The sequence below is a fragment of the Scylla paramamosain genome, chromosome 28 (assembly GCF_035594125.1).
Source record: "Scylla paramamosain isolate STU-SP2022 chromosome 28, ASM3559412v1, whole genome shotgun sequence".
Classification (NCBI taxonomy): domain Eukaryota; kingdom Metazoa; phylum Arthropoda; class Malacostraca; order Decapoda; family Portunidae; genus Scylla; species Scylla paramamosain.
In genome coordinates, this window is record NC_087178.1 from 12387251 (window position 1) to 12414875 (window position 27625).

The window sequence follows — 27625 nt, forward strand, 5'->3', positions numbered from 1 at the left end:
AGAAGAATACTTCACACCTGTGTTTGTAGTTTTTTTATTTTTTTTTATTGGTCACTTTTTGTTTTTTGTTGTGACATTTATTTATTTATTTTTATTGAAATATGTGAGTGTGAATGCAGCAAAATATATAAAGATGTGCATTCCAGAGCGAAAGGAAGGCGTGCGCAGGGTAGAGTGCACAGGATGCAATGCTTTTTTGTTTTATCACCAGATCTTGATTGATTTAAGGAAATGAAAACTTTGGTGTGAGTACCTTACAAAGACACTTGACAATACTGATGTCACCTCACCTCGTGGTTTCACCTTAACACCTACAAACATTGGCTAGACACAAGGTCATATAAATAATAAGGTCATATAAATAATTTATTCTCATTTATTCTCATCTTTACAAATTACAGTCTTTACACATCAAAGTAACTAATCACCTTTATTCAAACACTTGAGGGGGTTGGAGGATCGCTAATCCCATGTTAAATTGCCTATGTTCAACTCGTATCTCCTCCCTCATTTATTGACCAATTCATTTAAAAAGTATTTTGATCAGGAAGGATAGAAGAACAATGTCTGCTATCGTTTTTTTTTTTTTTTTTTGTACAATAAGATTTTTTTTCGATGAAAAAGTAAAAATAAAAACTGTCTTTCAAATATTTACTTTCAAATATTTGTCAGAAATCAAAATCAACTCCAAATAAAAATTACGATAGCAGACTTTGTTCGCCTCTTATAGTTCAATAAGCCGCAATAGCCCATATATGTATAATATCAATAACAACGGAGATCGTTTTTGATATGTTAAAGTTTAAGGGGTGACTATAATTCAGCTATTGCAGCTAAGGACTTGAAATTCACATGATATATACATCACAATATGTTGGAAAAGCAGACATAGATTAATTTAGTTACTCCGATTGGTTTTGTACATAGGCCTAAAGCGATTAATGATTTCACCCTTAATTACCGGGGGGAGGGGGAAGGAGGGTGAACAAAATTTTTGTTTCATTTCGCCTTAGTTTAAAATAGATAAAAACCAGTTTTTAAACTGTTTAAAAATAGGTAAAATATTAATGCAAAAGATATCTAATGCAGACATATTGACTATTTGCTAAATTTACGGAAAAATAATTATTTAATTTTTTCGTATATAAATTTGAACAAAAAATGGTTATACCTAAAATTTCCTGCTCTCTACTGTTGTACGCAGCAAAAGAACCGTAGATATTCATAGGAGACTGAAGAAGAACGGGTATGTCATAAAAAAAATATATATATTTCTTTTAATGGGAAAAGAAAAAAATGAAAAAAAAAACTTGTCATACATGTCTCGCGGCGGGCGAAACCGTGGAATTTCTTAACAGAAGCCCTCATTACATAAAGAGAATTTTTTTTTTTATCAAAACGTTACATATATCTAAAGTGGAAAAAAATGTAGAAAATCATAAAAGTAAAAACTTGAATTTTTTTCATGTCTGGATCGTTCAACCCCCTTTGATACAAAAAATGTTTGCTCTCCTGGCGTTGTTAACACACACGACACACTCTTCTTCCCTTGAGAAAAGATAGAAGCCTCACGAGTGTCTTACTATTTCATTGCAGAGCCCCTCCTCTTGATGACGACGCGTACACTGTCAGCTACACTTTGCAGCGTCTCAGACTTAAATTCTTCCCAATATCTTTGTATCTCCATTTCAGATAAATTGTTCTCTTTCCAAGGGTTGAGGAGAACATGGTCGTGCTTCAAGTGAAGCCAATACAGCCACTCCCTGACAAGTCTTCCACACTGGTGAGTGTTGTTCAAGCATGTCTTAGTATTGCTAATTCCTTATTTCCTAGAATATCTACCACTATGTAATGGAAATGCCTTACCAACACAAATAACGTCAAGCAAAAATAAACTCTAAGTGATGAAAAACGTAGCATCATTCGCTGCACAAAACAATATAGCAGCGAAGTGACACTGCTAGGTCTTGAACCAACACCCGCCTGCCTCACTGACACCTGCCGTGGTGCCAGGGGCGCCGAGGCCTGTGCTGCCACCACGCTGAGAGAGGGAGAAAGAGAAGAGCATCAGAGAGGAATGACCGTGGCAGAAAGGATGGTGTGTTAGGTGACTGGTTCAGACAGTGACAGTGGACAGAAGAAATGCTGGAGAAAGATTAGACCACAGGTGGTTCATGTTGTAGTTGTTCAAGGTTTGGCAGAAAACTTTTTTTTTTTTTTCTAGACAGACTGTGGCAGCAGACACACGAGAGAATGGTGTGGTGGGCAAGAGGATGCAGGGAGACGGCAGACAGAATGGAAGCTACAGATGAAAGAAGAGCAGGTCAAGCCATGACAGCAGACAGACACACAGATTGGATCAGAAAGTATTATTATTTAGTGAGGTAATGGGGACCTGTACAACCCTTCACAGTGCTGACTACTTGATAGCAGAGGTGGTTCATGTTGGTTCAGTATTTCAGGATTTGGTTTGAGGCTGTTACGTGAAAAGAACAGTCTGAGGAACGACAGGTTGTATTGTCACTTGTAAACAAAGTGGCACAGTATTATTATAACATTTAGAGCCAAAACTGTACCAGCTGCCTCAGTGTGTCATGTCTACGCTAGTGGAGGAGAGGGAGGAACAAACCTTAAATTGTCCAAGATAGAGTTTTTAGCAAGGGTTTGAGCGAAGAGTTCAGCTTTAGAGATAGATGTGATAGCAGTGGTGCCATCCGGTTGAAATAAAGGAGGGAAAGAAGCAAAGTTATTATAGATGTTTTTGAGTAAGTGCCAGAAGTCACGAGGGGAGTTAGATCTTGAAAGGTTTTGACACTTTATGTTAATGAAGGAGTTTTTGGCTAGTTGGAGAAGAAACTTGGCATGGTTCCAGGCAGAAATGTAAAGTGCATGATATTCTGGTGATGGAAGGCTTTAAGCACCTTTGGTGGGCCACCTCTCTATCATGTATAGCACGAGAAAAACTATGTTAAACCAAGTTTTGGAAGCTTTAGGTCGAGAAAAAGAGTGAGGAATGTACGCCTCCATGCCAGACACTATTACCTTCTATGCACTCGGCACACAGAGACGGTCTCTGTCACGGAAGCAGTAGTTCCAAGGAAAATCAGCAAAATACCTCCTCAGGTTCCCTCAACTAGCAGAGGCAAAACGCCAGAGGCACCTTCGCTTAGGGGATCCTGAGGAGGGATTGGAGCAATAGGATAAGACGGAGAGCCCAACAGAGAAGAGAGGGTAACAGCATAAGCAGAAGGATTAGAGGTCAGGAAAAGGTCAAGAATGTTTGGCCTATCTCCAAGACGGTCAGGAATATGAGTATGGTGTTGCACCAATTGCTCTAGGTCGTGGAGAATTGCATAGTTTACCAGGATAGTCAGTGAAGGGAGAGGAAAGCCAAAGCTGGTAGTGAACATTGAAGTCTCCAAGAATGGAGATCTCTGCAAAAGGGAAGAGAGTCAGAATGTGCTCCACTTTCGAAGTTTAGTCAAAGAATTTCTCAGAGGAGTTAGGTGAGAGGTATACAGCACAGATAAATTTAGTTTGAAGGTGAGAGGTATACAGCACAGATAAATTTAGTTTGAGAATGACTCTGTTGTCGTAGCCAGATGGTGGAAAACCCGAAAGATTCAAGAGCATGGGCACGAAAGCAGGTTAAGTCATTGCGCACATAAACACAACATCCAGCTTTGGATAAAAAATGAGGATAGAGAAAGTAGGAGGGAACAGAAAAGGGACTACTGTCAGTTGCCTCTGACACCCGAGTTTCAGTGCGGAAAGGATGATGAAGCTTAACAGAGGAGAGGCAGTGTTCTACAGATTGAACGCGAATGTTGCAGAAGTTTATAAAGAAAAACCGAGAGGGGTGTTAAGACATTTAGGGTCGTTACCAGAAGAGCAGTCTGACCCGGGGACATTTGTGGTCCGCTCACCAGATGGGGACTCCGAGGCTGGTGTAGGAGTATGTGAGTAAGTAGGTGCTTGTAGTTGTTTTGTGTGCAGGAAGAGAGATATCTCCATGACTGACTATAACGTTTGGTATGAGTGAAAACATCCTTTGGTTTCCACAGATATGTACACACTAGTAACAGTTTCCATCTGTAGCACCAGAAACAGTCTTCCTCACACGAATCGTTTCATTGCCGGGACTTGAAGGCTGATGAAGCAGAGCGGCGGAGGTCACGCCCCTCAAAGTGTTTTATACTTACTGTCAACAACACCATAACTAATATGCAAACTCTTTAGTGCAGGTAGTTAAATAAGTGTAATCATTGTTCCAGATTCCTAAATTCACAAAGTGCATCATAACTCATTCAAAGTTTTTAGTGCAGGTAATTAAAGTTTTAGTGAAATAATTGTTCCCATTCCTAATGTTGTGTTGTGCATTGTCTCAGACAAGCCCACTGGAAGCTGTCAGTCTGCTGTGGCACGTAGCAAGAACCAAGTGTTGAGGAGCACACGTTGTCCCTTCACCAGTCAGTCAGCAGGTACAAAAAAACAATGCAGTATTTTGTTGAGTAATCAAAGTAATGAAATGTAAATGATAAAATGTCGGTACTGATTCAGAGTGTCACATTCCATCATGGCAAAGACTGTCGGCTGAGTAATATTCAAGTTATATTAGTGAGACTCTACTCAATGTTAATTAAGGCAGTTGTAAGAAAATAGTTAAAAATGTATCATAGTACACAAGCAAATAACAGTTCAAAATGTAAACGCATCTTTAACAAGTAGACTTGAATGGTCATTAAGTAGTACAGCAGACCCTTCCTACATGAAATTCACAATTATTTGTTGACTGGCCTTATTGTCTATCATTTCACTTTTCTCAGAAGTGCCTTCATTTTATCTCTATTATTGTGACTGTTTCTCTCATTATATTGCTGATGTTGTCTACTCTCATCATCTGACTGACTGCTCACCTTCACAGATCTGGGCGGCTCGGAAGTCTCACTACAAACTGGAGACCCGTTCACTTGAAGGACACAGTTGGAGTCGGACACAAGATTCAAGAGGGAGTCATGCTAACAAGAGGGAGTCATGTTAACGAGAGCTTCAGGCAGAAAATTCGAGTGGATTTTCATTTCTAAAAATATCTTATTGTTTGGGGGGATATTTTGAATCCTTCTTTATGTGGAAAAATAACTCCAGATATGATTATAACTAGAAGTTGACCTGAGCAATGTAGTGTTTGCTGCAGTGAGATTACTAAGGCACAAGTTTCCGGGATTTAAAGATCATGGAAATGTGTCCTGTGTGCTGTTGTGCTGGGAGAAGGAAAGGAGCAGCATCAGTGGTGGGGCTCTGCTGCTGCTGTCACTGGTGCAGCAGTTCAGTCTTGCAGCTGCCTTCCCTCAACATACTGCGTCTTCCCTCACCTGCAATGAACAACTATGAACAATAATAATACTTCTCCTGCGATGAGGAATAGTGAATAATACCTCTCTCTCTCCCCCCTGCATCAACAACAATGAACAACACCTACTTCACTTCATATGGATGCAAGTCTCTCTCTCTCTCTCTCTCTCTCTCTCTCTCTCTCTCTCTCTCTCTCTCTCTCTCTCTCTCTCTCTCTCTCTCTCTCTCTCTCTCTCTCTCTCTCTCTCTCTCTCTCTCTCCACAGTATATTTACAAACTCACAGTGACTCCCCACAGCCCCTCACCAACAATTGTCTCCCTCACACACACACACACACACACACACACACACACACACACACACACAGAGCATTACATAAACAAATGTTGCATCTTGTATAGTGTCTACAATAAAGAATTTTACCAAAATTGACAAGTCTAATTTTCTTCCAGCCCGCGTGTAATTTTCTTCCAGCCCGAGTGAATGTAGTGAGGGTGTGTGTACAAGTGAAGAGTATATTAGATGCATGACTAAAAAATATGAGGCTTACACAAAAATACAGGACAAGTTGACGAGTATGGCGAATCAAATGTGAGTGTCAAAATGCTCAACTTTGACAAAGTGACTATAAATAAAGACACTATAAAAAATCATCTCATCAATAAACACTGAAAAAAATGTATATACACCAACACAATATAAATAATAAATGAAGACTAAAATTAATCTGAACGCTAATACACAAACCAACAAGATAGTCGTATATTTTTAAATAATGAGGTGAAAGATAATGAAGCTTAAACACTGAAAGAGAAATTTTATGTGGTCTTCCTAAATCTCTCTCTCTCTCTCTCTCTCTCTCTCTCTCTCTCTCTCTCTCTCTCTCTCTCTCTCTCTCTCTCTCTCTCTCTCTCTCTCTCTCTCTCTCATACACAAACAAACAAATAATAAAATGAAACAAAAAAATAATAAGTAAATAAACAAAATACAAGCAAATAATAATAGCCATCCACAAACCAATCCAGTGCATCCACACCAATCCACACCAAGCCATCCCTATCCAGCCAAGCACGAGCCAGCAGCACACACACCCAGAGGATTGGGAGAAAGGGAAAAAAGAGAAAAAGAAAAAAAAAATGAAAAAAAGGGATGAGGGGGAGAATGAGAAAAAAAATGGCGAAACAAGAGGAAAATGGGAAAAAAATAAAGGAAAAAAATACGAATAAAGACAAAAGGAAAAATGAGGGAGAGAGGGTAAAAAGGGGGGAAAAAATGGAGTAAAGAGACTTAGGGAAAACCTAATCAAACAATAGGGCATTAGATTGTGATTAGGTGTCAGCAGGGGATGGGATCATGACGATTAGAGAGAGAGAGAGAGGAGAGAGAGAGAGAGAGAGAGAGAGAGAGAGAGAGAGAGAGAGAGAGAGGAGAGGGAATCTGGTCAGGGAATTTAATTTTGTGGTAGTGGTGTGACGCCATCTCTCTCTCTCTTCTCTCTCTCTCTCTCTCGTCTCCTCGTCTCTCTCTCTCTCTCTCCTCGTCTCTCTCTCTCTTCTCTCTCTCTCTCTCTCTCTCTCCTTACAACAGTTTTCTCTTTTTGCTTTCTCTCGCTCTTATCTTTCGTTGAGAGAGGAGAGAGAGAGAGAGAGAGAGAGAGAGAGAGAGAGAGAGAGAGAGAGAGAGAGAGAGAGAGAGAGAGAGAGAGAGGAAAACATATTATTACACACACACACACACACACACACACACACACACACACACACACACACACACACACACACACACACACTTTTCACAGGTAAATAAAAAAAAAATACCCTTTTTTTTACCTTTTCTGTCACAATAACCCTTTTCTACCTCCTATCCCTTCCCTTCCATATGAAACCGAACCATTAAGAAATATCACTTGCTTCTCTCCTGTAACTTATAATGAAACGCTCGAATTAATTCATGAGGAGCTTAATTAGTGAACAGGTAAGATTAATATGCATTATAGGAAAAAAAAAGGTGAAATATGAATGAGTTTGAGGAAAGGTGTGTGTGTGTGTGTGTGTGTGTGTGTGTGTGTGTGTGTGTGTGTGTGTGTGTGTGTGTGTGAGGCTTAAAAGGTAATGGATTCTACAAGTGAAGAATGTAAGGTATTGGATCCGAAAGCGTAAGGGACTGGACGCCCTGAGTGAAGCGGTTACAGGTGTCTATTGTTCCTGTGGTAGATATATTGAGACAGCTTGTTCGCCACCTTGCAATTTCTTATACAGGGTGTAACGCGAGTTTCTGCAAATGCTGAAAGATGTGAAAGAACGTGTAATTCTAAGTAGAACATGTTCTATACACATATGCATTGTAAGGCTTTGTTTACCCGCCAGAGGAGTTGAAAATGTACGGGACTAGCGGGCGTGCTCTGTGACATGACGGACACGCGGTTGTGTTGTTGCAGCCTCGGAGGTGCCACTTGGTCAAATTACAAGTGGTTTAATCTTATTTTTTGCAGGCTATGGAATGTTGCAGCATCTTATAACAAGACAAATGGTATTAAAAAACATGTAATTTACCGATAAGCATTACATGACAACATTATTGCGGTGATTAAAAATACTCCTGTAAAATGCTACGTGGCATCATCAAAGCTAGGGAGCAAGGGGCAGCGAGCCCGAGCGACCTTGAAAACAGCTGAGTGAGTGAGCATTTTACAGGAGCACTTTTAATCACTGCAATGTAATGCTTATCGGTAAATTACATGTTTTTAATACCATTTGTCTTATTATAAGATGCCTTAATATTCCACAGCCTGCAAAAAATAAGATTAAACCATTCGTAATTTGAGCAAGTGGCACCTCCAAGGCAATGCAACCGTCTGTACTTCACCTCAGCTACACGCAGAACACAGCAGCGTGTCCCATGCATTTTCAACTCCTCTGACGAACGCCGGCCACCACCATGATCGGCGGGTCGGACATGATGCGGAAGAAGGCGTGGGAACCGAAGTATTCATCCGCCGTCCACTTTTCCCCGTCGCTGAGAGAGCTGCTCCTCGTGTCACAGCTGAGGAAGAGAGAGGTGAGGGTTAGGTCACTCCTACAGGAACACGAAGGAAGAACGAACACCAATAGACATGGGCACTCGGAGGGATACAAAGGAAAAACAAGAAGTAAAAGATACGGACAAGGGGTTGAAATCACTCACACATGAAGAACAAACAGTAATAGATAAGAGCACGGGGTTTAGATCACTCACAAAAAAATACAAATGAAGAACAAACAGTATATCTAACTTGTATTTTGGTTCTTCCGAGGCTGTTTGTGATAAAGTACACTAGGCAATCTTGTAAAGTGGATGTGGGCTGTAAAATGCAAGGATGCAGGCCCGGTGAGAGAGGGAGGGAGGGAGGGGGCGAGGAAGGGAGGGAGAAAGGAGGGAAGGAAGGAACTTCCCCCCCAAAAAAATAATAAATAGATAAGTAAAATAAAAGCAAACGGAGAATAAAAGAAGAAAGGAAGGTATGAACAAAAGGAGCGGAAAGGAATAAACGGAAAAGAAAAGGGGAGAAATCAAATGAAAGAAAGGAAGGAAGGAGGGATAAAAAAAAAGAAAACGAAATAACGGAAAGGTAGAAAACGAAGAAAGGAAATCAAATAAATACAAAAAGGAAGGAAGAAAGAAAGAGGAAGGAAAACGATACCATAAGTAATGAGAGAGTTAAACGAAAAGAAAGAATAGACGAGAGAGAGAGAGAGAGAGAAAAAGAGAGAGAGAGAGAGAGAGAGAGAGAGAGAGAGAGAGAGAGAGAGAGAGAGAGAGAGAGAGAGAGAGAGAGAGGAGAGAGAGAGAGAGAGAGAGAGAGACTAGATAAACAAGGTTCGAGAATGGCGAGGATGGGGGAGGCTGGAGGGTGGTGAAGGAAGGGGACAGGGGAATGGATGAGCAGGGCAGGGCAGGGAAAGGAGGAGGGGCAGTGAAGGGAAAGAGGAATAATGATGGAAGAAAGGTAATTGAGGGAAAAGGGACGGTGAAGGAGGAGCAGTGAAGGAAGGAGAACCAGGGGAAGTAGAGGCAGTGAAGGAAGGAGAGGGGCCGTGGAGGAAGAATAGGGACGTTGTTGTAACCCAACAAACAAGAAATGAAACATGTAACAAAAAACAAGAATGAAACAAAAATGAAGAAAAGAAAGGGAAACAAGAAGTAGAAAGAATAAATGAGGGAAGAAGATGATAAAAACGACAGAAGGTATCAAGAAGGTATCACCACCCTGGCAGATAAGAGACGAGACGTGACGTCACCACCGAAGAGAACAACAAGATGCGGTGAGTCATCTCAAGACTAACAGGGCCGGAGATTAGCACAAGATTACAAGAAGAGGTACCCAGGTGGCCATCACTGAATTAGTATACGAGACAAGCAGAGGTCACCAGGAATAGGTGACGTGGACAACACGGACAGCCGGCACACCATAGGAACCGCCGTCCCTTTGTTCCTGATTAGAAGAAGCGATTACCAAAGCTACTCGAGAATGAACCTTATTGAAAGTTAAGGGAAAATAAACTGAATGATCGAAGTATGGAAAGATAAACTCGAAAATGATCCTTGTTGAAAGTCAAGGAAAATTAACCGTATGATCAAAGCATGAGAAAATAAATATAGTTACTCGAAGATTAACCTTATTGAAAGTTACAGAAAAATGAACTGAATGATCGAAGTACTGGAAAATCAATGTTATAGCAACGGAAGCCTTGTTGGTGCAAAAGGTCGCTCTAACAGCACGTGTATATTATGAGGTGTAGGAGACGAGAATAGACAGAAGCAGACAGAGAGACAAGCTAGACAGAGCTGTCAGACTAGAGAGGGTCAGGATGGGCAAGCCGCCTGTCACAGTACCAGTAAGTAGAGCCACTACTGGAGCGTGGGTGTGACTGAATGTGACTGGAATGTGACTGGCAGGATTGTGACTATCTATCTATCTATCTATCTATCTATCTATAACTGCAATGTTAAATACCGAAGCGTGAATGACATGAGTTTAAATGTACGACTGAATTTTGCATGACTAGAACGTGGAGAACATGAGCATGAATGACTGAAGAGTGGATTTCCAACTGCAACAAGCCAAGCCAAGCCAAGCCAAGCACGCCAAGCCAAGCCAAGCCGTGGAAGGCGAAACACTCAAAGTTAACCACACACTTTTGATGAGTTATGGAACTTGAACTGGTGGTGGTGATGTGTGTGTGTGTGTGTGTGTGTGTGTGTGTGTGTGTGTGTGTGTGTGTGTTGTGTTGTTGTGTCGGTAGTTGTAAGTGTACATGAGTGAACTATGAGAGAGAGAGAGAGAGAGAGAGAGAGAGAGAGAGAGAGAGAGAGAGAGAGAGAGAGAGAGAGAGAGAGAGAGAGAGAGAGAGAGAGAGAGAGATCCAGTTCAATACATCACATCACACACTTTTTTTTTACATAATTTTTAAGCATCATTGTGACTTATCTTTAAAATTCAAGGTCCTAGAGGGAAACCAGAGAGCCATTGTGTTAAGTCTTCCCAAACCCTGAATTTCTCGCCTCTTTCTTCAGTAGTCTCCCTGCAACACCATCCCTTCGCTGTCTTCTCCTCACGTGTACACAAAGGTAACCTTAATCCGAGTGTGTGCCTCGGTTTTTCAATGCGCCACATACTTGCAGTTCTTACTTGATATTAGACAATGGCTAGCTTTTCTGGGATGATTTTTATTGTTAACACACACACACACACACACACACACACACACGTGTACAAGCAGACAAGACAAGGAAGCAGGCAGGCAGCTAGACAGACAAAGAAGCAGACTGAGATAGAACACAGACAGACAGACAAGACAGATAGACTAAAAATAAACAGACAGAATGACGGACAGGCAGACACATGCACAGAGAAACAAACAAACAAAAACAAAGATGGACTGAGACACAGACAGGCAAACATAAAAAAAAAAAAAAAAACAGCTAAAAAGAGAGATCGTATTCACACACACACACACACACACACACACACACACACACACACACACACACACACACACACACACACACACACACACACACACACAGATAGTTTATGTGGCAATGAAAATGTTGCAATATAGAGTAGTTTGCAGTAATGATAAATAAAAAAAATACTGAAAATAAAAGGAAAATAAGTGAGTAGTTTGTGGTAACAAAAATGCAGCACTCAATAGTAGTTTATAGCAATGAAAGACGATACAATAAAATGAATAAAAATGGAATGAAATAAGATGAGATAGATTAACAGTTGAAAAATAAGATCGTTTAGAATAATAAAAAAGACAACAACCTAAATTAAGTTTAGCAAACAGGATTAATCGCAGGAAATGAGCGTGTATAGAAGTGTGTCAGGTGTAAGGCATGTAAAGGCACGGGAGGAGTCAACAGTAGAGGGAATGTACGGAATATGTTGAAAGAAAGGGGCGAGGGAAGAATAAGAGGACTGAATCATGCGAGGAGTGAATGCAACCACAACAACAAACCAGGATTCTTCTGCTTGTTGGAGAGTTCCTTCAATAACATGCGGAGACACACACTGATCATGGCACACAGAAAATGCACGGATACAAAGCAGCAGCAGCAGCAGCAGCAGCAGCAGCAGCAGCGTCTTTTTCCATGCCCAGGTCGCCGCTGCAGCCAAACAGGCGGGACCATGGGCGTCTCTCGCGTGTCACAGTTTCGCGCCCCTGCCTTTACGCTCTGGGTGCATCCGCGCGCCATACAACTCCATTACACTTAATTAACAGCTAAAAACGAACCTAACTATGCGACACGCGGCTGATGCTAAGCCTGAGTGACGGCAGTATTAATAATGATTTTATAGGCTAGAGACTCATCCCCTCCCCTTCCCTTCCTTCCTCACATCTCTCGCTCATGAAAAATATGCGATAAAAAACGAAAACTACTCATGAAAACTATTGTTCGTGTTTGCTGACGTGTTTTAATTGACGTGGACTTGACCCTGTTGTCTGCGAGGTGCTGGGCGGGAGGGAGGCGGGGCGGGGCGCTACCAGGGTCAGTCATCACGGTGCTGATATCGGTACAAGACAAATATTCCTTTGACTTTAGAACGTAGACATTGCCGGGAACGAGGCGCCGACCAGTGTGATGTGGCCATTCCCCGCCACACTGACTGAACCACGGATTCAGAAATGCTCACCTCTCTCACCATGACTACGTATTTTCAAAGGCTACAAAGATGTGTGTGTGTCTGTGTGTGTGTGTGTGTGTGTGTGTGTGTGTGTGTGTGTGTAAATCTACTTTATTAGAAGCATAAAATAAAGTACACATTATGAACCAAGTATGTATATATTTCCACATCAAAATAAATCTAAGGAAGAAAAAAAGAAAACTGAAACATTTTTCATGATCATTCACACACACACACACACACACACACACACACATACACACACATCTTTGTAGCCTCTCTCACACACACTCAACAGCTACAGCTAGAGAGTATGCAAAAAAAGGGCGTGCAGGGTCATCCTTGGCCCTACCTACACCACCTATGAAGAAGCCATGACCACCCTGAGTCTGTCCAGACTATCCACCAGGCACCGAGAGGCTCTGGAGAAGTTTGGAAGGGGACTACTGCATCATCCACGTCTCAGACATGCTGCCTCACCCGGTCCGTGCCACCACACACCACAACAAGATAACGCCCCTAAAGGCGCCGGGCACGGACCGGTACAGACTCAGCGCGATTCCCACCATGGTGCGAGCCATCAATCAATAGTCCCTTCTAGATTAGACTTACCTTTAGGAGTAAAGTTAAGTATTTCCCCATCCCCTCTGTACATTTTCAGTTTGTTAACTGCATAAATAATAAACCGTTTATTATTATTATTATTATTATTATTATTATCATCATTATTATTATTATTACACACAAATAACCACTAACACCCATCTCCCCACACAAAAGCACACACCTACCCAACAACCAGCAAAAAACTCATTATGTCCTGGCATCCTTTCAATGTAAGTCACTTTATCGAGACCCAAGACTAAAACTATGATTTCAAGCGAGAGATCGAGCCGCCGAGAGAGAGAGAGAGAGAGAGAGAGAGAGAGAGAGAGAGAGAGAGAGAGAGAGAGAGAAAGAGTCTGACACGCCTCCGCACAGGGGATGCTCCGAGGATCAGTAATTCCCATGTGGTCTAGTGGCTAGGATACCTGGCTTTCACCCAGGAGGCCCGGGTTCGATTCCCGGCATGGGAAAGCAACGTTTTAGGATTAAAACAAGGGGAATGTAAGCAAAATTCTTAGGATCAGCAACCAGGGTAGAACAAGAAATAACGGGTTCAAGCTTGAAAAAATTAGGTTTAAGAAAGAGATAGGAAGAAATTGGACATTAGGGAGCTTTAAGAGAAGATTAGATGGGTTTATGGATGGGGATGATAGGTGGAAGTAAGTATTCCATACAGGGACTGCCACGTGTAAGTCTGGTCGCTTCTTGCAGCTTCCCTTACTTTTGTTCTTATGTAACGTAAACCTCAAACACTATCAAACATCTCTCTCTCTCTCTCTCTCTCTCTCTCTCTCTCTCTCTCTCTCTCTCGTTTCAGGTCCACTGCCACAACACAACACAACATAACACAACACAAGTGGGCCAAACTCTCAGCGGCGCCCATCCATCCACTGCCAGTGTCCTGCGAGTGATGGATGGCTGGAAGGTTCCCGACTGCACTCACCAAACCCTAATCAAACCACTCACCAAACTCAGAATCACACAGAAACCTTCCGTCACTCTCACCTAACCCTTTGTCCTGAAACATCTTAAACCATCCACAAAATTTTTTTCATCTAATCTCAAACCAAAAAATATCAACTAATTTCCCTCGCCAAATTGCAAACTGACCAAGAACCTTCCTTTATCAACGTCAAGGCCTTCCTTCTCTCAAACCCTCGTCCCAACATCCATTAGCTTCCCCTCATCAAATTCTAAACTATTCCCAGACCTGTCATAATAAAGAACCTGATCAGACAAAAATCTTCCGGCTCCAACCATTAAGCCATCCATGAACTACTTTAGAGCCTGGAGCCAAAACATCGGTGGTCAGAGGATGATGAACTCCAGCAGCTGCATTGACCCTAGAGCAGGAGAAGGCTGACTTCACTCATGGTCAGGGTGGGGCTGCGGACATGCCTTCACCAAACGATTGCCTCTGCTCTGGTTAAAGTTCGGGCAGAAAATTCAGCTCTTCTCATGTTCTCGACACACAACAGCGTTCTAGTCATGGAAGGGCCAGGTCCAGATCCAGCAGGAGCCCCTCTGCCCATTGTGAGAGGGTGAGTCAAATAAATATACCAGACCTCAGCTCCGAGCGGGGTAGCTTAGCCCAGCTCACTATTTCTCCTTCTGCCTCCACACAAGAAGGAGGTAATACTGCTTCTTGGACCATGGGCATGAAAGCAATTGCATATTTAAGGGGCCATATGGAAAAATTCAAACAAGAGAGACAGCCTGTGAAGGCTAGTACAACACAGGTCTGATTCAGCCTTCTCCTGCTCTAGGGTCAATGCAGCTGCTGGAGTTCATCATCCTCTGACCACCGATGTTTTGGCTCCAGGCTCTAAAGTCTTGACTGATGGGTTTTCTGGTTTCAGATCTCCTGAATCTGAGGTTAGTAGTGAGAATGGAGAGATTCAGGAAGATAAACGTTTAATAGGCAGTGTTTTGCTCCAGAGTGCTAAGAACTATGGGCCCACAGAAGATGTCTCTGAGGAAATTGACAAGCAGGTTGGAACTACAGTCGGCGCCTCTCGACGTGATCGCTCGCTAAATAATATACACCATGATTTCGATTGATAGAAATGGCCAAACAATGAGACGGAATGAGACAGAATTTGTTATGGATACTTATTGACTAACTTTTTATTTACTAATGGGGTATCCTCTTCGTTTTTTTACTTCCACCAAACGACTGGGGAGAGAATCCGCGAGCTTCATCACTGTTTCTTGTGAAATGCTGCTCCACGCTTGACGTAGTGCGCTCTCTAATTTTAGCAGTGTGGAAGTGTCTTCGTTTTTCAGCCTCCCCTTCACGATGGCCCAGAGGTTCTCGATTGGTGATATGTGTGGACTGTTGGCTGGCCAGTCAGGAATGCACTCCACCTCACCTGTAGCAAGCCATTCTTTGTGTGTGCGGTGTGGCATGGAGCGCCGTCCTGCTGCAGCACCTCAGCACCAGTCGCTGCAAAACAGTCAGCCGGACGACTGTCTAAAAGACTGCGGTAGACATCCTTGGTGACTGACTGGCCTTTAGGGAAGACATGCAGCTCAGCCACACACCTATATGAAAATGCACCCTTCTCCATGAGGGAGGGAGGGTGCTTAATAGACTTGGCAGTAAACTTTGGATCTCATGGGCCTGATCGTTTCCGACGCCACACCCTCATGCCTTTTGTATCACTCACTCTAAATGCTGATTCATCAGTCCACAAGACTCTCCTCCACTCATCAACAGTCCATGAGCTGTATTTGTGTGCAAAAGACAGCCTCTCTTTTCTGTGTCTCAGAAATAAAAGGCTTGTTGCAAGCACAATTCTTCCGATAGTCTAGTTTTTTTTTTTGGGGGGGGATATTTTTCTGGATGGTTCGTACACTGACTTCCTAGAGAAGTATGGAATTCTGTTCTTTAAGCTGTCGTACTGTAAGAGTGGGATTTTCATCCAACTGGCGCCTAATGAGAGCCAGAGTTCTGTCATTAACCTTACGATGCCATCCCACACCATTTCTGTAGCAGGGAATTTCACACTCTCCAGAGGCCTTAAATTTTAACACGAGTCAGTGCTCTGTTACAACTTATTTCCTTGGTTTTTAGCCCTAATCTGCAGCACTCAATCACTCGCAGAATATTATCCTGACTTGTGTAAACTTTGGAAATCGAGGTAAATTTTCATTAGCACACTTTACATTCGAAGCACTATGTTACGGATAGGGTACGGACGGCGGCACTTATGAGAAAGCACACGTCCTTATAAGTCAACCGTATTAAAAACTAACGGCTAATTTCATTTAAAGTGACGAGCGAGAAGGCGATGGAGTTGCCATGTAGTCATTTTCACCCCGGGTGGTCTCCCCAGGTTACTGCAGTGGCAAAAATGTAAGTTGCAGAAATTTGTCCCGCGCCACCGGCTGCGATCACGTCTAGAGGCGCCGACTGTACGGTGAACTATTTGTTTGATAATGGCATGAGAGAGGAAGATTATAGAGACATTTTGGAAGATGATATTACCAAAAGACCCAGTAATTGCCAAGCATTAACCCCTGTGGAATGTAACACACTGGTGTTGAAGCATTGACTACGGAGGCAAGGAAGTCTGACTTTCATCTGTAGGAAGTCAGCAAGGACATTATCAAAGCTGCTACGATCGTCAAATCTCTTACGGTGCTGGACAAAGTTGCTCACGATGAAGGGAACTCGGTTGTGGCTTATGATATGGCTATTATCAATGGCATTGCTCGGTAATGCCAACTTCTATAATAACTTGGCCAGATAACACATTATCAAGGGGGAAATAAATAAAAAATATTTCCATTTTTGTTGAAACGAGGTGCCCATGAACAGGCTGTTGTTCAGGGATGACATTTCACAATCTGCCAAGCAAATTGAAGAGGAAGAGAAAATGAAGAACAAAATCTCCACCAAGAAATCATTTCATTCTGTAAAAAAAAGTTGCTCTGGAAAATTTGGTTGGGAAAAAACACAAGGAAAAGCTCCCTTCCGAGGATTCTCATCCAAATTTTATTCCTACAAATAACACAAAGCCACCACCAAAGTGGAACAAAGGCACTCCTATCCATGTTCAGACTTGCCACCAAAAAAACTAGCAAGGCCAGAGACACAGCAATCCCCAGCGATAACTCAGGTAAGCTAACACTTTCAAGTTGGTCAATTTCACAAATTTATAAGTGAATAACCTAAGATCACATATGACCCTTTCATCTTAGATATTGTGGAGCACTGCCATCTTGACATCAGTGAAGATAACACTGACCACTTTTTTGCTCAGGATATTGAATGTTTTTTTTTCAGTGAGGAAGAGAAAGATTTTATTTCTCAAGAAAACGAAAAATTGTTAAGTCTCAATGTAATCAAGGTAACTCATAGGCAGGATCTTCAAATCATTTTCCCTATATTCTTGAGGAAAAAAAGAATGAGGGATATTGAATGGTGATTTAGAAAAGCTAAGTAAACACATTGCTTACAAACATTTCAAAATGGAAAATTTTGAACAAGCACACTTGTTAATCGAGGAGACTTCATGGCCTCCATTGACCTTAGGCACGCATATTATCCAGTGAAGATTGCAGATGAACAGCAGAAATATCTGTGTTTTAGATGGTCAGGAAAAATTTACCCATTCACTTGTCTTGCCAGTGATGTCTCAGAAGGCCCTTGATGCTTCACCAAACTGAAACCAATATTTTCAACACAGAGAGTGATGGGACACACCGTTACTAATTTTACTTATGGTATGCTAATGTGCAGCAAACTGTTGGCAGAGTGTTACTGCATCCATGACACTGTAAGGATGTTGAAGAAAGTGGGATTCTGCATCAATGAGGAGAAGTCAGTCTTGGTACCCACTAAGTGTACTGAATACCTTGGAAATATCATTGATTCAGAGAACATGACGTTACACTACCAGAATGTAAGAAAGTGAGATAAATGCATCATTGTTCACTTCTGGTCAAGAAAAAAAAAGAGAGAAAATCAGAGAAGTGGCTACATTAATTGGACTTCTGGGTGCCACAATCCCAGCTGTAGTAATGGGAAAGCTACATTATAGAAAGTTAGAAAGGGGAAAGATTGAGGCATTACAGAAAGAAAAAGGTAACTTTAACAAATGGACGACAATCACAGATGAGGTAAAGACATATTTAAATTGTAAAACAGTAGGCCTTGAAAACAAGTCAGGAATTTTCTTTCATAAAACCAAAAAATAAAAAAAGAACTTGATAGATGAGGGACAAAAGACAAAGGACTTTAAGAGGGGACAAATCATGATTCCACAAAGATAGAATTTTAAAATGCCCGTACCACCAATAAAAAAAAAAAAAAGGGAGAAAATTCATGAGAACAAAAACAAAATTAACTCATCATGACAATAATGACAAAAATCAGGAAAATGAAAACAAAACTTAGTTCAGCCTAATTTCAATGAGATTTAAGGAAATAATCAGAAAAGAAGATAGATAATCAAAACACTAAAAAGAGTAAAAGCAATAAAAAACAAAAACATGTGGAAACACTACAAAGCAAAACAGGACTCAGAACACAAGGAAAGGAAAAAAAAGACACGAGAAAAAAATCAAAACACTAAAGAAACGAAAGAAAATAGACAAAATACAAGGAAACAAAATACTCAAAACACACAAAAAAAAATCAAAACAAAAAAAGGGACCAAACACTAAAAAAAGATAGTTAAAACACTTAAAAAGGCTGTCAAATTACAATGAAAAAATAGAAGCAAAATACAAAAAAAAAAAAAAAAAAATATATATATATATATATATATATATATATATATATATATATATATATATATATATATATATATATATATATATATATATATATATATATATATATATATATATATATATATATATATATATATATATATATATATATATATATATATATATATATAAAAGAAAGAAGTTAAAACACTAATATGCAGTCATAATACTTAAAAACGAAGTGAAAAAAAAATGAAAAAAAAATAGATTGTAGTCAAAAACACACACACAAAGAAAAAAAAAGAAAAAGATTTTAAAACATCAGAGGAAGAAAGGAGTTCAAACAATAAAGAAAAAAATAAAACACTAAAAAGATAAAACGACTCAAAACACTAAAAACAAAGAAAAAAATAAAAACATTACAAGCCCTACCACCCAGCCGCTGCCATTGCTGCTACTGCGGTGGTAAATAATGTTTCCCTACCAATCCTCATCACCGTTCAAGAGTACCCTCCTCCAAGATAACTCTATCCCTTCCAAGCTGCTACAAAACGCCACTGGCGGGCTGCTATAGATAAAAGTTCGCGTGAGCCACAGTGCTTACAAATAATAAACAAACACAACAGAGAGAGAGAGAGAGAGAGAGAGAGAGAGAGAGAGAGAAGAAAAAAAGAACAAAAAATAAAAACAAGAACAAGTACATAGAAGAAGAAGAAGAAGAAAAAGAAGAAAGAGAACAACAACAACAACAACAACAACAACAACAAAAACAATAACAACAATAACAACAACAACAACAAAAAGGAAAAGAAGGACAAGAAGAAAAAGAAGAAGAAAAGAAGAAGAAGAAGAAGAAGGAAAGAAAAGGAAAAAGAAAAAAGAAGAAAAAAGAAAAAAGAAGAAAAAAGTAAAAGAAGGAGAAGGAGAAGAAGGAGAAGGAGGAGTAGAAGGAGAAGGAGAAGAACAAGAAGGAGGAGGAGAAGGAGAAGGAGAAGAACAAAAAGGAGAAGGAAAAGGAGAAGAAGAAAAAGAAACAGAAGAAGGAGAAGGAAAAAAGCGAAGAAGGAGAAGGAGAAGAAGGAGTGGGAGAAGGAAAAGGAGGAACAAGAAAAGAAGAAGGAAAAAAAGAAGGAAGAGAAGAAGGAGGAGAAGGAGAAGAAGGAGAATGGGGAAGAAGGAGAAGGAGAAGAAGGAAAAGAAGAAGGAAGAGAAGAAGGAGAATGAGAAGAAGGAGGAGTAGAAGGAGAATAAGAAGAAGAAGGAGCAGAAGGAGGAGAAGGGGAAGGAGAAGAAGATGGATAATGAGAAGGAGAATTAGAAGAAGGAGAATGAGAAGGAGAAAGAGAATGAGAAGGAGAAGAAGAAGGACAATGAGAAGAAGGAGAAGGAGAAGAAGAAGAAGGAGAAGAAGGAGAAAGAGAAGGAGAATAAGTAAGAGAAAGTGAAAGAGAAAAAGAGGGAGAATCAGAAGAAGGAGAATCAGAAGGACAAGGAGAATGAGAAGAAAGAGAAGAAGAAGGAGGAGAATGAGAAGAAGAAGGAGAATAAGAAGAAGAAGGAGAAGTAGAAGAAGGAGAAGGAGAACAAGGAGAAGGAGAACAAGAACAAGAAGAAGGAGAAGGGGAAGCAGAAGCAGAAGAAGAAGATGGAGAAGCAGAATGAGAAGAAGGAGAAAAAAAAGAAGGAGAAGAAGAAGGAAAAGGAGGATGAGGAGGAGAAGGAGAATGAGAAGAAGAAGGAGAAGGAGAAGAAGAAGAAGAAGAAGAAGGAAAAGGAAAAAGAGAAGAAGGAGAAGGAGGAGAATGAGAAGAAGAAGAAGAAGAAGAAGAAGAAGAAGAAGAAGAAGAAGAAGAAGAAGAAGAAGAAGAAGGAGACGTAGAAGGAGAATGAGAAGAAGGAGGAGAAAAGAAGGAGAAAGAGAAGGAGAAGGAGAAAAGAAGGAGAAGAAGAAGAAGAAGGAGAAAGAGAAGGAGAATGAGAACAAGAAGAAAGAGAAAGAGAATGAGAAGATGGAGAAGGAGAAAGAGAATGAAAAGAAAAAGGAGTAGGAGAATGAAAAGAAAAAGGAGGAAAAGGAGGATAATGAAAAGAAGGAGAAGGAGAATGAGAAGAAGAAGAAGAAGAAGGAGAATGAGAAGAAGGATAATGAGAAGAAGGAAAATTAGAAGGAATACAAAGGAATACAATGGAAAGCCAAACAGCAACAGACTTTTTGGTCCTTGCTACATGAAAGAGACAGGACAGCATAGCAGAAGGCTCCTCCCCACCCCACACTCCCTCCAGGTTGCGCTGGCATGGAAATAGTTGGTAAAAGTACCACGCAGTATGGAAAAACTGACATGGAATTTTCATAGGAAAGGACGAACTCTATACGCCTATCTGAAAGTTAATACAATTTATAATAAAATTGGTGTCTGTAAAATAAGAGTTTATTAGTGAATTTAGTAATTTTTCGGACAAGAAGAGAGCTTGTTGGGGATTTGCTTTTAAATATCTGTCTATTTTATTTCTGAATGATTCAGTAGAATTGCTATTTACGATTTCTGCAGGAAGTTTATTCCATATATTTACTGTGCGATTAAAAAAAATGTTTGGCCTCGAGGGATTTAAAACGTTTGGGTATAATCTTGAATCTATTATTTTTTGTTAGGTTAGAATGATCAATAGTAAAATATCTATTTGCATCAAGGTTACTATATCATTTAAAAATTTTGAACACTTCAATTAGGTTTCCTCTTATCCTGCGCTTTGTTAAACTATATAGGTTTAGTTCTTCCAGTCGTTCCTCATACGGCTTATTACGCAATCTTGGAATCATCTTTGTGACTCTACGCTGTATCTTTTCTAGTTTTTCAATGTCTTGTTTGTAATATGGTGACCAGAACTGTACCAATTATTCTAGACGAGGGCGCATCAGTGAGTTATATTAAGCAAGTATAGCCTTATCTGATTTAAATTCAAAGGTTCTTCCAATGAACCCTACTAATTTATTTGCCGTCTTTACTGTTTCTGTGCAGTGTTGACTCGGCTTTAGGTCTTTTGTCACAGCGACATCAAGATCTTCCTTATCAGCGCTTGACAGTGGCATGTTATTCATGACATATCTCGCCTAAACATTGTTGCTTCCGATATGTAGAATTTTACACTTTTATATACTGAATCTCATCTGCCATTTTTCTGCCCAGCTTGTCAGTTTATTTAGATCACACTGCAGTTCCTGCTATTATGACACTGACATTCCTTTACTTGTTATTCTGGTGTCGTCTGCAAATTTACTTATTTTGTAATTGATCCCTTCATCAATATCATTAATGTATATTATAAAAAGTACTGGTCCTAATACAGAGCCTTGAGGAACGCCGCTATTAACCTTATGCCAATCTGACTCTTTTCCACTTATCACAACACGCTGTTTTCTGTCAGAGAGCCAGTCTCTCAGCCATTTCAGGGTGTTTCCAGCAATGCCGTGAGCTTTTACTTTACTGATGAGTCTCTTAAGGGGAACAGTGTCAAAAGCTTTCCGGAAATCAAGATGGATAGTATCAACTGCTTTTGTCTCGTCATACGAGTTAAATACTTCATAAAAGAAGTCTAGTAAGTTTGTTAAGCAGGAACGTTTGGTTCTGAAACCGTGTTGCGAAACCTTTATGATTTTATTTTCTTGTAAATATTTAACAATTTTATCTCTGATTATTGTTTCCATCACCTAGCACACTACTGAAGTTAGACTGATTGGTCTGTAATGGGCTGAGAGAGATTTATTTATTTATTTATTTTATTTATTTATTTTTTCAATATTAGTGTGACATTTGTTAGTTTCCATTCGTGGGGGACTTGACCCGCTAGTAAAGTTTATTGAATAAAATCGTAAGCGGTTCCACGAGCTCATTTTTTACTTCTTTAATAAGCCTAGGTGATATCTTGTCTTGCCCGGGTGTTTTGTTTACGTTCATGCTCTTCGTGACTGAGAGGATTTCATTTTCTGTGATGGTGAAGTCTGGCAGCGTGGTGTCTCGTGACTGAGTCGCGGGGGTCGGCAGATTACCTTGAACATCCTCAGTCGTGAAGACTGTTGAAAAGTATTCGTCCAGGGTGTTCGCCATGTCAGTTTCGTTTTCAATTTTTTTTTTTTTTTTGTCATTTTCTGTTATTAGTGGACTAATTGTTGATGTTAAAACCGTTTTAGTTTTTACATAGTTGTAAAATCATTTTGGGTTCGTTTTACATGAATTCGCGATCTGAGCTTCAACAGATTTTTTGCTGCATTTGATCAGCTTTTTTTTTTTTTTCTACGCAATCTGTCGTACTCTAGCTTATCATTAATATTCTCTGTTAATTTGTATTTGTGGCACGCATTTTTCTTAGCCAGACGACAATATCTGATTTCATTATTCCACCATTTCGGTTTGGTGTTTTTTACCTTCTGTCTGTTTCGTTGCGGTACACACAAAATCGCGATTTCATTTAACTTTTTAGCGAACACTTCCCATGCTTTGTTAATGTCTGGTGTTCCCGGCAGTTCATTCCAGTCTATAGATGCAAGCTGCATGCGAAGTCTCTCAAAGTTAGCATGCCGATAGTCTGGCACTTTTCCTTTACTTTCGCTTACTTTAGCTCTGTCAAAATTTATGGTGAAAAATAAGCTACGAGCCAAAACTGCTTTTTAATTCGGTAAACCTTCTGTATCCTTCTGCCACTACTTCTTCAAGGCGTGATCGCGTGTCACACAGTCTGCAAAGGGGCCTTGAGAAGTAATCACTGAAGTACTGCTTGGCGAACCTCCCGATGCAATCTCTGCAAGATCAGAAGGCATTTTTAATGTAGTAGTATAGAATGTGAAGGCTTAGACAGTTGGAGAGGCGGGAATTTAAAAGTAATTAAGGAATTAGCGGTCAAAGGACACTGAGTAGTAATCCGGTCTCTGAGGAGGCGATGGTATGCAGGTGGGGCCAGACAAATCCCAGGGGAGTCTCACAAGATTCTTGTAATAAAAATAACAAGGGAGAACAACAACAATTATCTCACAACAGGACAATTTAAAAATAGAGAAATAAAAAGTACCCAGCTACAAGCACAAAGACAATAAAAGTACTACTAGAAACAGACGAACAGGTGAAAACAGACGAAGACATAGCACTGATAACTAACAAATGTATCACTGCGTTTGCGTCAAGAAGTGTTGTGTAATTTGTATGGAGTCTGAGCTGTGCAGGAAAACAGAATAAGTAAAACAAAACAAAAAATAGCGCGACTGGTGGTTTATCGATAAGGTCTGCTGGTCCTGCGTAGGTCAGGTCACAACACGTCTGCTCCACACAAGCGGAAGGGCACGACTGAGCAAGCGGAAGGGCACGACTGAGCAAGCGGAAGGGCACGACTGGCAAGCGGAAGGGCACGACTGAGAATAATAATAATAATAAGAAGAAGAAAAAAGGAGAATGAAAAGAACAAGAAGAACAAGAAGAAGAACTAGAAGGAAGAGAAGGAGAAGAAGAAGAAGAAGAAGAAGAAGAAGAAGAAGAAGAAGAAGAAGAAGAAGAAGAAGAAGAAGAAGAAGAAAAAGAAGAAGAAGAAGAAGAAGGAGAATGAAAAGAAGAAGAAAGAGAAGAAGGAGAATGGGAAAAAGAAAAAGGAGAATTAGAAGAGGAAAGAGAAGAAAAAGAACAAGAACAGGAACAGGAACAAAAACAAGAAGAAGAAGGAGGAGGAGGAAGAAGAGAACAAGAACAAAAACAGGAACAAAAACAAGAACAAGAACAAGAAGAGAAAAGAAGATGAACAAGAACAAGATCAACAACAACAACAGCAACAACACCTTCTTTAAGAAAAAAAAAAGATCCTTTGGCTAGGGCAGAGATAAAGCTGGCAGGTGTTATAGCTACACATAATGTGCCTTTTAAGGTAATGGATCACTGTCAGAGATCTTGAGAGATATTTTCAGTGACTCCAAGATAGCACAGGAATTTGCTATGAAAAGAACTAAAGCAACTGCAGTTGTAACTAATGTCATAAGAAAGTCCTACAAAGAACAACTTGCTCACAAACTAAGAGAAACAAAATTAAGCTTACTTACGGACGAGTCTACTGACGTTGGTTCCATAAAAAACATCTTGTGTTCTAATAAGAATCTTTGATCATGATACTGAGAGTGTTGAAAGTAAATTCTGGGAGCTGTGTGAAATTTACAATACAGCCAACCCTGAAAATGTTGGAAAAAGAGCCAGTGCTAGCAATCTCCATGAGGAAATGATGAAAACATTTGAGAAACATGAAATCCCAGTTACACAAATGATAGGTTTTGGGGCTGATGGGTGTAGTGTAATGACGGGAGCTCACAATTCAGTTGCAAGTCGCTTCCGTAATGAATGCCTGGTCTTTTTGTACTCAAATGTGTTTGCCATTCTGCTCACCTCTGTGCCAGTGAGGCTTGTAAGACTTTACCTAGAAGGTGTGAGGATTTAGCAAGAGAGGTGTACAATCTCTTTAAGTGTAATAGCAAGCACCAGAGTGAGTTTGTACAATTTCAGTCTTTTATTCACTTGAAGCCCCACAAGATGCTACATCCATCACAGACGAGGTGATTGTCAATGGCTGCTGTTGTTCAGAGGCTCTTGGAACAATGGGAAGCTCTTCGGTTGTTTTTCTCAGACATGTGGTTATCTGGGAAGCTAGTTGCTGCTGAGCTAATTTTCAATTCTCCACATGACCCTTTCATTAAGTTGTACTACTACTTCCGAGATTGGATTTTGCCAAAGTTCACTAATTTTAATAAGTACTTTCAGTCAGATAAGCCAGTGATAACAGTGCTCCATGAAAAAGTAAGTGTTCTTTTTAAAGATATTCATTCTCCTTTCATTCATGGAGAGAGAATATGTAATGAAAACAGAACTTTGTTTGATAGATCCAAATAGAAACGATAAGCATCTCAGACGCACAGAAATGTATCTAGGTCTAAAAGTGTTACAGGAACTGCAAGATTCCCGTGTAACAGCAAGAAAATCTGAGTTGCAGGATTTGTTCCAACGTTGCCACAACTTTATGTCTGTGGCTTGCTGTGAAATTAAAAAGAGGTATGATTTCAGCGACATTGTCATCTCAAAACTGAATTGTCTGACTCCAACTAATGCTTTATCATTGAATTTTAGGAAGTGCATTTCCCCTTCTTGTATCTCCAGAAGACAGCTCATTATTGCAAAGACTGGATGATCAATGACGAATATTGCCACTGGAGTGTGACAACCCAGCCGTGAATATAAAGGACAGTGATAAGTTTTGGGCTGCATCATTAAAAGATAAACCAAACTTAACAGGCCTGTCACAGTTTGCACTCTCTGTTCTTAGCCTACCCCATTCGAATGCAGAATGTCAGAGTTTTTAGTAAAATTAACCTTTTCAGAACTAAGATAAGAAATAGGTTGAAGACAGCAACTGTAAATGGAGCACTGCTAGCAACAGAATGTATGAAGTCTACTGGATCATGCTTTAAAAACTAACCCGACAAATGATATGTATTCTTTCTTGACAGCCAAAGAACTATACAGTAACACCTCACATTCTGACTCTGAGTAATGTTATAAGCCATGAGGTATAGCTTATGTCTAGAATATGAATAGTTATTTTCAATTACATACAAATATGAAAGTTTTTCTTAAAAAAAAAGTTTCATTTCATTACACTGATGATGAGGCCCATTATATGTGATTTGCTATTGAGGTATGGTACGTGTTAAAATGTGATTATTTGATTTATTTCCAATGAAACACTAATCTGTGAAAGATCATTTATTTGAATTTCTCAATATTAATGAAATATAGAAATGATGCATAAAGTGTACATTTTATCTCAAGGGACAGATATTAGATCTCAAAATGTACGATAACTTGTACGATATTTCTTTAATAACAGTACCATAATTTTGTCATGAAAACAATAATTTTGAGGTCCCTGTACGATAATATTGTGTTCAGAATCTGGCAACCCTGCGTGGGTGCCGCATTGGTAGAAGTTCCTTGGCTCAAAATACTCACTGCGCCATGGTAGGTGAGGTAGATGTCGGGACAGGACAGCCAGGAAGTTGCAGGTTCTTTATAGAAACACGTACAGATTGTGGTTTCTATAGTGAGGCCAGGAACAAAAGAATAATGCAGTGACAGACCCTGAGTGCGTGGCTGCCTCGGAAGCACCAGCCAGACTGAGGATTACAAGGTTGCCAAGCGTACAATAAGTGGAGGTACAATATGAAACATGGTGCAGTACATTACATAACCACAGTTCCCTTTTCTTCATTGACACTCAACTGTCTCCCTCATCTACACTGAACACCCTCAGTCTGTCCTTTTCTTATAATCTAGACAGGAAGCTTCACATCTCATCTCTAGCTAAAACAGCTTCTATGAAGTTAGGCGCTCTGAGACGTCTCCGCCAGTTTTTTTTTCACTCCTCCAGCTGTTAACTCTATACAAGGACCTTATCCGTTCATGTATGGAGTATGCTTCACATGTCTGGGGGCTTCCGCTCATACCGCTCTTTTAGACAGGGTGGAATCAAAAGCTTTTCGTCTCATCAACTCTTCTCCTCTAACTGACTGTCTTCAGCCTCTTTCTCATCGCCACAATGTTGCATCTCTAGCTGTCTTCTACCGCTATTTTCATGCTAACTGCTCTTCTGATATTGTTAACTGCGTGTCTCCCCTTCTCCCGCGATCTCGCTGCACAAAACTTTTTTCTTTCTCTTACTCATATTCTGTCCACCTCTCTAATCCAAGAGTTAACCAG

At 40.2% G+C, this 27625-nt stretch overlaps 1 long non-coding RNA gene and 1 other non-coding gene across 2 annotated transcripts; one reads left to right on the top strand and one right to left on the bottom strand.

Annotated features, from left to right (window-relative positions):
- Positions 1-5236: 5236 nt before the first annotated feature.
- On the bottom strand, positions 5237-27028 carry LOC135114918 (uncharacterized). Its single transcript, XR_010275719.1, has 3 exons — positions 26879-27028; positions 8219-8395; positions 5237-5372 (listed from the first exon to the last, which is right to left on the bottom strand). It is a non-coding gene; the product is annotated as an uncharacterized LOC135114918 (long non-coding RNA).
- Trnae-uuc (transfer RNA glutamic acid (anticodon UUC)) lies at positions 13529-13600 on the top strand. The gene has a single exon. It is a non-coding gene; the product is annotated as a tRNA-Glu (tRNA).
- Positions 27029-27625: the final 597 nt, after the last annotated feature.